Source organism: Echinops telfairi, unplaced genomic scaffold, assembly GCF_000313985.2.
Source record: "Echinops telfairi isolate 266 unplaced genomic scaffold, ASM31398v2 ScPeMD7_1;HRSCAF=3_0, whole genome shotgun sequence".
Classification (NCBI taxonomy): domain Eukaryota; kingdom Metazoa; phylum Chordata; class Mammalia; order Afrosoricida; family Tenrecidae; genus Echinops; species Echinops telfairi.
The window spans coordinates 39,885,720-39,897,814 of record NW_022103896.1 but is presented as its reverse complement, the minus strand read 5'-3'; the positions used below and the strand labels follow the sequence as shown (position 1 = coordinate 39,897,814).

General features: G+C 38.0%; 1 protein-coding gene and 1 pseudogene across 1 annotated transcript in view; one reads left to right on the top strand and one right to left on the bottom strand.

Moving 5' to 3' along the window:
• The window catches only part of VPS13B (vacuolar protein sorting 13 homolog B), an 809,204-nt gene that overhangs the window by 24,876 nt on the left and 772,233 nt on the right, over nucleotides 1-12,095 (top strand). The gene's annotated exons all lie outside the window — the stretch shown is intronic.
• LOC105979243 lies at nucleotides 728-1,906 on the bottom strand (annotated as a pseudogene).

The window sequence follows — 12,095 nt, the reverse complement described above, 5'->3', positions numbered from 1 at the left end:
TTTATTTATTTATTTTAAAGCAAACCAACAAAGGAAAGGACAAAAACCTTTGGTTCACTTATGTATTTATGAATGAAAAAAATTCATAATACAAATTCATTCATGAAAAAACTTACGTACAAATTACAATGTTACAGATCACCCTTTTGTTTGTTTTGTTTCACGTGAAGACCTTGGAGACTCAATTATTTTGTTTTTTGTGAGAGATGCAAAGTGTGAGTGCTCTAGGTAAACTTCACACAAATTGGAAGCATCTTGGATTTTTTTGAAAGTATATTTCAATACATAAATTTGTATGCATGCTTTAAACAAATAGTATAGTTCAAGAGTGAGAGAATCTAACAAAAATGTGACTAGCACCAGCATTTAAATTTTCTGCTTTTAAGATTAGTTTAACAGTGTTAGTAACCATGCTGCACTGAAAAATGTAATGGTATAATCTGAATCATGATTCATATATTATAACCCACTTCCCCAGAATATTTAGGCTGGTCAAAAAGTTAACAGTGCATAAGTAAATGCTTAAGCACAATTGGTTATGGACAGCTTCTTTATAAAATGCTTTTAGGCAATATACAAACTGCCTCCAAGATTTATGCTTATGAGTAGACATTCAATTATATAGATAAAAGAGCATGTCCTGAAAATATGGGCACATTTTAAAACATTAAGACAATTCTGTTAACCATAATAGCCCCACAGTATGACTGAGTAATGAAAATCTACTTTAAAAGCCAAAAATTTCATCAGTATAGTGCATGATTGATTCAACATAGTTCCCAGGGAACAGACCAGTCACTCGATTGCAGACTCCTTCATACCAGCCGTCGTCATTCTTTATGACGTAAATGATTGCACCCTCCATAAACGACAGCTCATCATCCGTGTCTTTTGTGTAATCATATATTGCAACAACCTTCTCAATATAATTCTTGGGGACTCAGGCAGGATCCCCATCTGCATATGGATCATTATACTGAACTACTGCAGCTTCCTCATCTTCATAATCCACTGGAGGAGGTGGTGGGGGAGGTGGGGAGTCATCAAACAGGGGAATGTCATCTGGTGGAGGTGGAGGTGGTGGAGTAGGACTGTCAGCAACTGGCCCAATAGTGGGTGGTGAAGGTGTAGGCCCGGCAATAGGAATGCCAATACTGCTGCCGCCGCTGTTCTCTCTACTTCAACTCCCTCCACTGCTGCCACTGTGTGTCCTCGGTCTCTGATTTAAAGAAGCTGTCCTGCCTGGACTATGCTGACTTTCAAGCTTAGCAGGACTTGTCATATAGTCATTAGGGAGACTGTTGGGGGTTTAACAGGTTCCAAGGTTTTGTAAGGAGTATTCCATCCCAATGTTCCCCGGCCTGACATAGGAGGACTTGGTGGTTTCTGAGTAGGAGGATTTGTTCTCGACAGTGTGCCAGTTCTTGCAGGCTGGTTATTTCCATGCTTGACACCATGGCCCACATCATCTAGAACTGTGTAGTCTATAGGTTTCTGAATATACCTGACAGGGCGTTCCATATTTGCAGGTGCTATTATTTTGTGCGTTCTTATGTATTCTTATTTGTTGTCAAAATACCAATCTCTCTTCGAGCCACTTTCTGTTTATGAATGTCCACAGTCTGTGAAATATGATTGATGGAAGACTCCATTCTTCGCAACTGGGAGGCTTGGATGTCCAGCAGTTGGAGTACATTGTTGGCCAATGCATTTATTTGATAAGCAACACTAGCTAAGGATTGGGTCGTGTAGGCTTTGGTCTCTTCTAAAGCTTTTCTCTTGTCTGTAGCCTGTATGTAGTTGTTTTCACAGTAGTCCGCCACCTGAGTCAGGTTCTGGTAACTCTTATCAGCGCCCTCTTGCCAGATGGGATCTCCTCCTCTCGTAACATCTGCAGCTCTGCCATTTTCCACCCCTCTGCATTGCTTCCTCTCGCGTTAAAGAGACAGCGGCAGCCGGGTCCGCGGAGGTGCCCAGCACCTCACAGCCTGGATACAAACCGCCTACCCGCCCTCCCGCCTGGTATTCTGGTCAAGAATTTTTAAATCCATGAGCCTGATAGTGTCTTTACTTGTACTTGAATGGATGTGCACCAAACTCTTCTAATTAATGAAGTATTCTATTGAATGAAGTTCAGCAAACACATTGAGGTAGTTGGGAGCCCTTTGCTATTTTTATTGTATATCTTGACTCTTTGCAAAGAGGCTTCCAAAAATTTGAGCCACCCACCAGCTGCTCAGTCGGAGGAAAGATAAGGCACCCACTGCCATCTAGTCCATGTCAGAGCGACCCTCTAGAGCAGGGGAGAAGTGTCCTGTGAGTTTCTGAGACTGACTATTTACAGGAGCAGAAAGCCCTGCCTTTCTCCCGATGAGCAGCTGGTGGTTTTCCTTTGGGATCGCAGCCCAGTGCATAAGCGCTATGTGACCGGGGTTCCTTGGCAAGTAGCTCTAGCCTGCTTCTATCTTATGTACCTACAGGTTCTTCTGGAATTTAAACTGAAGAAAGGAAAATATTTGCACATCTGGTATTTTAATTCAAAATTATTTTTCTGTCACTCACAAGTACTTTGTCTTTAAGACATTTCTTAAAAGTCTTAAGGAGACCAGTAAACCAGTTTTAAATCAGATTTTTGCTAATTAATGTATCTTTAGGCTTTTAGATATTTTCTACAATATTTTGATTTGTCTGATTTCCAGTCACATGTGGTTATAATATCTTCTAATCATTTTAGCACCAAATTAATTTCCTCTGAAAATTTTCTCAGATGTTCAGTAGTTAGTTATTCAGTGTTTGATGAAAACTGTTTCCCTAAATTGCTACCTGTAGTCTCTCTGCTGTTCTACTTCTTAAGTTTGGAAAAGTAATTTCAATGTGTGTGTTGTGGCTTTCTGCACCATATTTGTATGTTTGGAAATTGAAAATATTTAATTGTTGAGAACAAACCAAGATTTGCTCTAACACATGATTTCTAGGAAAACATTTTTGGCCCCAACAGTCTGTAGATTTTGGAGTCCTGATTCAGAAGTGATACCACTCTTTACTGACATTTTGTGCAGCTTTCCTTGAACTTTTTCCCGTAGTCTCATTTTATAGGCGATCTTTGTTATTTTTCCCCAAAAGTCTAGGCCAGAGCAAATTAGACTAAAACATTTTTTTAAAACCAAAATTTTTGAGATATTGGTTTTAATGTGAAAATCTTTGAGAAAGGCCTTAAATGAATACCTTTTTCAATGTAGAGAAGGCAAATAAAGATTTCTTATCGATCTATTGATCATCTATCCTTGACCTATTAGAACTTTTCTGGGATCTAGGACATTTGTCTATCTTTAGAGTATTATTTATACACACACACACACACACACATATATATAATCATATTTTTTGCTCACTTGAGAGCCATTTAATCTAGACCAATAATGTGATACATTTTCTGTTTGGATTTTAATAGAAATCTACATGTTTGGTAGTTACATAATCTGTTGGCAATTTGAGATTTAAGAGTGAAGGGGTGGAGTATAATCTGTCAACCAGGTTGCAGCTTGATGACCTCATTCGGAGGTGCTAAGGAGAGAAATAGCTCCCAGGAGGCAGGACATACAGACACTCCCTAGGAGACATGCTGATGCAGACAGAGCCTAGAGCTGGAGGAACCTTGTGGAGACCCATGCCATTGCTGAGATGCTTCTACCGTCACTGTATCCACAAGACTTTTCACCCACTGGCCTATGATCTTCCTGCATTAGGCATCATTGCATGTGTTTTGTGAGTCTGAAGAGGACTTTATAGATTGGTATCAGACATATGGGCTAATATTGGACTTATAGACTTGATCTGGACTGGTCTGGGGGATGTTTTCTCAATATACACATATGGGCTAATATACCAGATGTATGGACTTGATCTGGACTGGACTGGGATGTTTTTTCAATATACAATTGCTTTTGTATATAAACCTCTTTCTTATATACATATGTCTATGGATTTGCTTCTCTAGTCCACCCAGACTAGCACAACATGTAATCATAGGAATTTTAAGCACTGAACATTAAAGATTTTAGTATAGGACTACTGGAAAAGAGTGTAAAGAGTACTCAGCCTTTATTATTTGTAGTCTTTACATCAAAGCTGGTAGCTAGAATTAGTAGGTTAGGAGGCCTGCAACAGAAAACATCATCTGCTTTTGCTTTAGTTTAGCTTCAACCCAGGATCCCTGGTGACATAGTGGGTTAACTATTAGGCTTTTGAACACAAGTCAGTGGTTTAAACTTACCAGCTGCTCCCCAGGAGAAAGATGTGGCTCTTCCTATAAAGATTTAGACTCTCAGAACCTCTAGGAGCATTCATATAACCTTGTGGACTAGCAGGAATCAACTTGAGGGCAGTGCATTTTTTTTTTTTTAGTTGAACTCAGTGCCTTGCATTCCTAATATTGATCAATCTGTTGTTACCTCTTGCTCAGATATTACAATAAATAGACTGGTAGTTGGTCAGTCTCTAGACTACACAATTCTCCCTGATATTTCATGTCATTTGATTATATGACCTTATATGGCTTCTTGTTGCCATCTTTTGATGCCTGGTTTCTCCTCTACAATGACTAAAAACTGAATCTCTTGATTCACAGTTTTTTTTGACTTGAAGTTGACTTTGTTTGGGTCACTTCAGTGTCCATAATAATTCTTATGCAACACTCTAGCTAGCGGTTCTCAACCTGTGGGTCGTGACCCCTTTGGGGGCTCAAATGAGCCTTTCACAGTGGTCGCCTGATTCATAACAGTAGCAAAATTACCATTGTGAAGTAGCAACAAAAGTAATTTTATGGTTGTGGGGGGTCAGTACAACATGAGGAACTGTATTAAAGAGTGGTGGCATTAGGAAGGTTGAGAACCACTGCTCTAGCAGCACACTTGAGCTTTTTTTTTTTTTATTCACTTGATCTTAATTTCATCTTTATTCTTATTTCCTTTTTATTTACTCCCTATTTGACTACTCTGGAGTTCATACTTTTCTGAAATGTATCCTTTATCTCAGCTTGGTATCTCAAGTAGTACTTCATTAGCCAGTTGCTTTATTTGTACCTTCTTGCCATCGTTTAAAGTGCTTTCCTCTTTTCCTGAATTGAGGATAAATACCCTTTCTCATCTACATAGCCTTATCTAGCTACTTTCGCCCATTTTTTCAAAGCCGTGCTATTGCAAAGAGCTGCCTATTCTTTGCTCTTTTCTTCCATTCATCATTTTCTTCTTTTGAACATACTTATTTTGAATTAATTGTAGACTTATAGGAACTTGTACAAAAATGTGCAGACGACTCTCTGCACCACTTCATCCGGGCACCCCAATATAACATTTTGCACGACCCTAGGGTCGACTCACTGCGACCCTCTAGGACAGGATAGAACTGTCCCTGTGGGTTTTTGAGACTATAACTCAGTATGGGAGTAGAAAGCCTCAGAAGATTATCATAGATTCAGTTCTGAGCTTATTTGGATTTTACCAGTTATATGTGTGTGGTTTATGTAGGCTACTTAATTTTCAGTGACTGCTACCACCATTAAAATATAGAACTATACCACCACCACCACCACCAAACTCCCTTGTGCTGCCCCTTTATATCACACCCACTTCCATCTCCTTAATCCGTGACAACCACTTATCTGTTTTCTATATAATTTTGTTATTTGGAGAATATCATTGTTAAAAAAATAAATAATAAAGGAGTGATGTGGGGGTGTTATGTTACCGTACTTGACTACCCAAGGCTGGACAGGAGAATCACCATCATCCGAAGTTCCAGTTCATGAGGCTGAGGTCTGATAGCCTCCACCCTCTAATGATTTTACCAATTCTGCCACCAGCTGTTGCTTCCACTGCATTCTCCTAACCTCAGAAATGGGTTTGATAATTCATTGCTCTGTTAACACAGAAGTCACCGACAATACTCGAGATTAAGGAATTTCTTAAGGAAGTTCACAGGTTACAAATACTCAGGATGCAATCATTCGGACAGGACAGCCTCTTTTCAGCTGTGTCAACAGGCCACCTATTCTCTAGTCTTTGGCCTTTCAGCCAAGCATCGAATTGACTTCTGCCCAACTTGGGTTGTTACCAAGTTCTTTTAGAGTTGCCAATAAATGCCCGAAGGCATACTATCCTGGCTAGCAAACTGGTTTCCACAATGAAGTGTCTCTCCCTGAGCCAGCTTTTTGCCCCAAGACACTCAGCCTTACTGGCTTTCTGGGCTGGGAAAGCAACTGGTTCTGCTGCTGCTGTTCTGGTGTCATAGCTGTCTCCTGGATCTAGGAAGTGCAGTGCACAGGAATCTTGGGGGCCCAAAAGAGAGCTTCCCCTTCCTGTTTCTCAGATGGCTAATTTTATATGTAATCACAACTAACAACTAACTAAACCTGTTAATAGTCATTCACAAGTGAATCTTATCAATATCTTCCCCATCTTCTCGTACCTTGAACCTTCAGGAAAAAAACAAAACTCTTTCCTGGGAATAACAAAGACTATGCCTAAAAAGCCACATTAAATAATTCACTGCCCTGCAGCCATATCATTGGGCTTATATAGATTTAACTTTAAAAAAAACAACTAAAAGATCATTTGATTGGGGGCTCTTACAGTTCATATAACAATCCATACATCAATTTTGGATCAAGCATATTTGTATATATGTTGCCATCATCATTTCCCAAACATTTACTTTCTGTTGAGCCCTTAGTATCAGTTCCTCTTTTTTCTCTCCCTCCCCTCCAGATTTAACTTCTTGAGATTGGCTTTTCTTTTGGATCTGCATAATTCCCTTGAGCTCATTCAAATTGTAGCAATCTTTTCTTCTGTTTTATTATTAGTAGTATTCTATTGTGTGGATGGAGCCTGTATGTTCAGCCATTCATCCATTGAATGACTTTTGGGTAGTTTGCAGTTTTGGGTATTAAAAATAAGCAGTAAAGAACATTCAAGTAAATTTTTTTTTTTCATTTAAAAATATTCTTTGGAAGCCTAAGTTTTTATTTTTCTGGAGTAAACATTTAAGAATTCTCTTGCTTAATAGAATGATAAGTCCATAATTAGTTTTTAAAGAAACTTACCAACTACATTCAGAATTGACTGTACCATCTTAATTCCCATGAACCAATGCATAAATGACCTGGTTTCTCTACATCCTCACTGTTTTTCATTTATGTATTCTGATAGTTATGTTGTGATGTCTTATTGTGGTTTTAATTTGTATTTCCTTTATGGCTAGTGATGTTGAATACCTATTTATGTGCTTATGTGCTATCTGTATTGCCCATTTAGTACAATGTTTATTAATTTATTTTGCTCATATTCAAATTAGATTTTTAAAAAATTGAATGTTAATTTTTAGATTTTTTTTTTCTGACTGTAGTTTGCCTTTTCATCAGTTTTTTTTTTTGCAGAGTGAAGGGTTTTATTTTCGATTAGGTGCAGTTTATTAATTTTTCCTTTTTTAAAAAAACCTTTTATTGGGGGCTCTAACATCTCATCACAATTCATACATTCCTTCAGTGTGTCAGACACATTTGCACATATGCTGCCATCATCATTTTCAAAGCATTCTTTTCCTACTTGAGTCCCTGATACCAGTTCCCCATTTCTTCCCCCTCTCTCCCCTGCCCACTCTCCCTCATGAACCCTTGATAAGTTATAGATTATTTTTTCCATATCTTACATCATCCTCCGCCGCCCCTCACCCACTTTTCCATTGTTCATCCCCCTGGAAGGAGGTTCTAGGTTGATCCTTGTGATGATTCCCCCTTGCTCCCCACACCCTCCCCTAATCCTCCTGATATCTCTACTCTCCTTGCTGGCCCTGAGGGGTTTATGTATCCTGGATTCCCTGTGTTTCAGGCTCTTATATCTGTAGCAGTGTGCATGCTCTGGTCTAATCCGATTTTTAAGGTAGAACTGAGGTCATGATAGTGGGGGGAAGGAAGCACCAAGGAACGAGAGGAAAGTTGTGTTTCATCGGTGCTACACTGCACCCTGACTGGCTCTAATTTTTCCTTTATGAGCTGTGCTTTTGGTGTCAAGTTTATGAATTCTGAGTCAATATTTTCCTTCATCAGCATTTTGTAATTTCAACAGTAGACCCTATGTGTTTTGTAAAGGAACTTTAGTGGCAGAATGGGTAAAATACTTGGCTGCTAACATAAAGGTTTGTGTAAGCCCACCAGTGGCTACACAGGAGAGAAGACCTGGTGAGATTTGGTTGTATTTTATCTTTAGTAAGATGTTTTTATGAGTTGGCAAAGCTGTGTTTATTTTTATTGTCTTGTAGTTCTTCCATCTCAGAAAGAAAAGTCATTTTTATTGAAATATTAAGGAAGGCTTTAATTTCATGAGGGAGTTTCCAAAAATTTTATGAATGAGAAAATATGGAATTGTATTGCAATACCCAGGCAACCTAATTATAGTGTTCAGTGTTGTAGACGGTGTAATTTATATATCTAAATACTGCAAACGGAAAAGAAAATATAGGTTTGGAACTTGACAGCTTGCTGGTGGTTGCAAGTTCACCATTCTGTTTCAGCCACAAACCATGGGGTGTGTTATCTGGCATTAAAATTAATGAACACTGACTGCAACTTCCAGTGTTTCTGTTTGGTTCATAGGCCCTATAGGCTCCCTTTCAATTCACATAATGCAGCAGTTCTCCGCTTTTTCTTTTGAGGATTTGATGCTGCTGCTTTTTTTTTTTAATTGAACTTGTTGATTTTGCCATGACCTTCTTTTTGGAACTGGAAGCTAAGCTAGAATTTTGTAACTATACTGAGTTAATTATCCGTGGTTGTTTTTTTCTTATCTATTCAGATAGTTTTTACAAAATATTTAATGTAATTTTTATATGGCTAAGTTTTAAGTCTGCTCAGTGTTTTTTGTTTTCTATTTGTTCCATTGATTTCTCCCACCCCTCCATTTTCGTTCTCTGCCTTCTTTTGGATTTTAAGTGGCTATATTGTAGCATTCTATCTAATCTTCACTATTCATCTCTTGGTTACACTTTGCTATTTTTCAGTGGTTGCTTCAGGGCTGACTATATGTATATTTAAGTTATCTGCTGTTAAATAATATACCGATTTATAAGATGTTATCCCTTACATTAGGTTACTTGCAACAGTATGTTTCTCTTAGTCTTTTACTTATATATGTTACAAACCAAATACCTTACTGTTATTTATGCCACTACTAGATATTAAAAAATCATGAGGATGAAATAATAAAGAATTTGCTATTTAACCCCTTTAAAGTGCACAATTTAATGATAGCTACTAGGCTGGGCAGCCATTACCTGTACTCATTCCCTAAAGTTTTTCACCACCCCAAATAGAAACTTAGGACCTCATAAGTAATAATTCTGATTTCTCCTGCCTTTAGCTCTGGTAACCACTAAGTTTTGTCCCTATGATTTTCCTTATTCTAGAGAATTTACGTAAGTGGAATCAGACAATCTGTCCTCTTGTGTCTGACTTTGTGTAATGTTTTCAGTGTCTATACATGCCATCGCATGTCACTTCTCTTTATGTTTGAATAATATTCCAATGTATGGCTATTCTACTTTTATTAATCCAGCTATCCATTATTTAATTTTAAAAGATATTAAAATTCAAAGTAAAAAGTATGTTATCCTTACCTACACATTCCTTCTGGAATACTGCATTTGTTTATGAAGGCCATAGGTTTCATCTAGTGATGTCTTACTTCAATTTGAAGAACTACATTTAAATAATTATTGTAGCTCACACGTTGTGTGACAAATTTAGTCATAAGAATAAAGTATTTTTTCCCTCATAAACTTTGGGGTGCATTTTTACTGCATATGATCTTTTTTGCCCCCAAGTCATTTTATTAGGGCATAATCCAGACAGCATACCATTCAGTAGTTCAGTGATATCAAGTCATAGTGTACAATCTCTACCACAATCATTTCCAAAACATTTTCTTCTGTAATCCTTGATATCTGCTCTCCATTAATGCCTCCACCCCCACCCCCACCCCACTATATCACCCAGGAATTCGTATTCTAGTTAATTGTCTGTGTAGATTCATCCATCTTGGATTTCATATACTGGAAAACATAGTCAAGAATGCTACGAACAGTGACAAAATACAGCAATTTGAAGGAAAAAAATCTGAAGGGGAAAAAAACACCCAGAGAATATTAAAAACCAGATCAAGCTCAAAGTATATCTAAAGGGAGATCAAATGGCAAGGTTTTAACCAGTCAAATCAGAATTATCATTTGATCTACTGTCATTGTGTCTCCAATCCTCTGTTTGGTAACTAGGTTATTCCCACCCCTCACATTTGGTCAGAGGGGAAGCATTGGAGCCTATTCCCTATGCAATTCTGGAATGTGTTTTGTGTGCCCACTGTCATCCATATTTTGCAAACAGAATCACAAAGTTTAAGATCTGATACTATTCCCTCTCAGATTTGGATTATATCTTTTCCACTCCTTGGGTCACAGGTGTTGGTGTGCTTCTTCCATGTGGGCTTAACTGACTTCTCACCTAGATGGCTGCTTGTTTGAAAATAAGCCGTTCATACCCCTGTCTCTAGTCTTTCTGATAGTGGGGCAACATCCAATTTCTTTACCACACTTTGCTGGAGCACCCGTTTCTTCCATGTTTCCTTCAGGAGAAAGAAATGAAGAATTAATTGTCCTAAGAATTAATTGGAGCTAGGATTAAGTGCAATCCCTAAATCCATTCCTAAATCTCTGTTTTCTGTCTGCCTCTGGTTCATCTTAGAGATGTCTGTTATTTTCTGATAGAGCATCTTATCGATCATCTCCTTGAAGTATCAGGTCCTTCTGTTTATAATGCATCATTGATTATGCATTTAAAAGATAAGTGAGAAAGGGAGATTAAACAAGTGTGGACTATGAATCATGATACGTAGAAGGCCGACATGGCACAGATGAAGTCCTTACATGACTGGACACTATTTTGAGCACGGTCTTAAACGTTGCGTTGTGAGCGGTGTTTCATGTGCAGTGCTTAGTTAGGGTCCTCATGAGCCTGAACTGACTGGATGGCCAGCAACAGCAACACACTGATTTTATTGGGAGCTCTCACATATGATATAACAATCCATAATTCAGTTAGAGCAAGCGTAATTTTACAGTTATTGCCACCATCAGTTTCAAAACATGTTCTTCTTGCACTCTTGATATCAGCTCACCTTGTGACAGGGCTTTTCTCTTGCATCTTAAAGATCGTTCCTCAATAAGACATGAATTATTTCAGTCTGTTTAAATTCTTTTCCCCTCTAAATTTAGGGTTCCCCACCAATGAACTCTCCCTTTTATTGTTGATTTCTAAGTTTCACTATTATCATAAACTTGTACTTTATGAAATTGATTCTTTGAGATTTATTTGCGAGTATGATTTATGTTTTCAATTATATTATATGTATTGAAACTAAGAGCTTATTTTCATTAAGTATTTTGGCTTCTTTTGTTTTCCTTTCTTGTCCAGTAATGTTTTTTTTTTTCTGTATATGCTACTCTGAGTGTTTGTGTTTCCTTTTGTGTGTATGTGTGTGTGTGTGTTTTCTTTTAAAAAAATCTCCCACTTGTTTTTGAAAGTACAGATTGTATTTTTTTCAATCATTTTACGGGGGACTCATACAGCTCTTACCACAATACACACACAATACATACATATACCCATTGTGTCAAGCACATTTGTACATTTGTTGTCATCATCATTTTCAAAACATTTTCTTTCTGCTTAAGCCCTTGGTATTGGCTCCTCGTTTATTTCCCCTTCTTCCTCTCCCCTCCCTCCCTCATGAACTCTTGATAATTTATAAATTGTTGTTACTTTTTTCATGTCGAACACTGACCGTTGTCTTTTTTCACCCACTTTTCTGTTGTCCATCCCCCTGGGAGGAGGTTATATGTATATCATTGTGATTGGTTCCACTTTTCCCCCCACCTTCCCCTTACCCTCCTGGTATCGCTACTCTCTGTTGGTCCTGAAGAGTTTATCATCCTGAATTCCCTGTGCTTCCAGCTCTTATCTGTACCCATGTACATGCTCTGGTCTCGCCGGA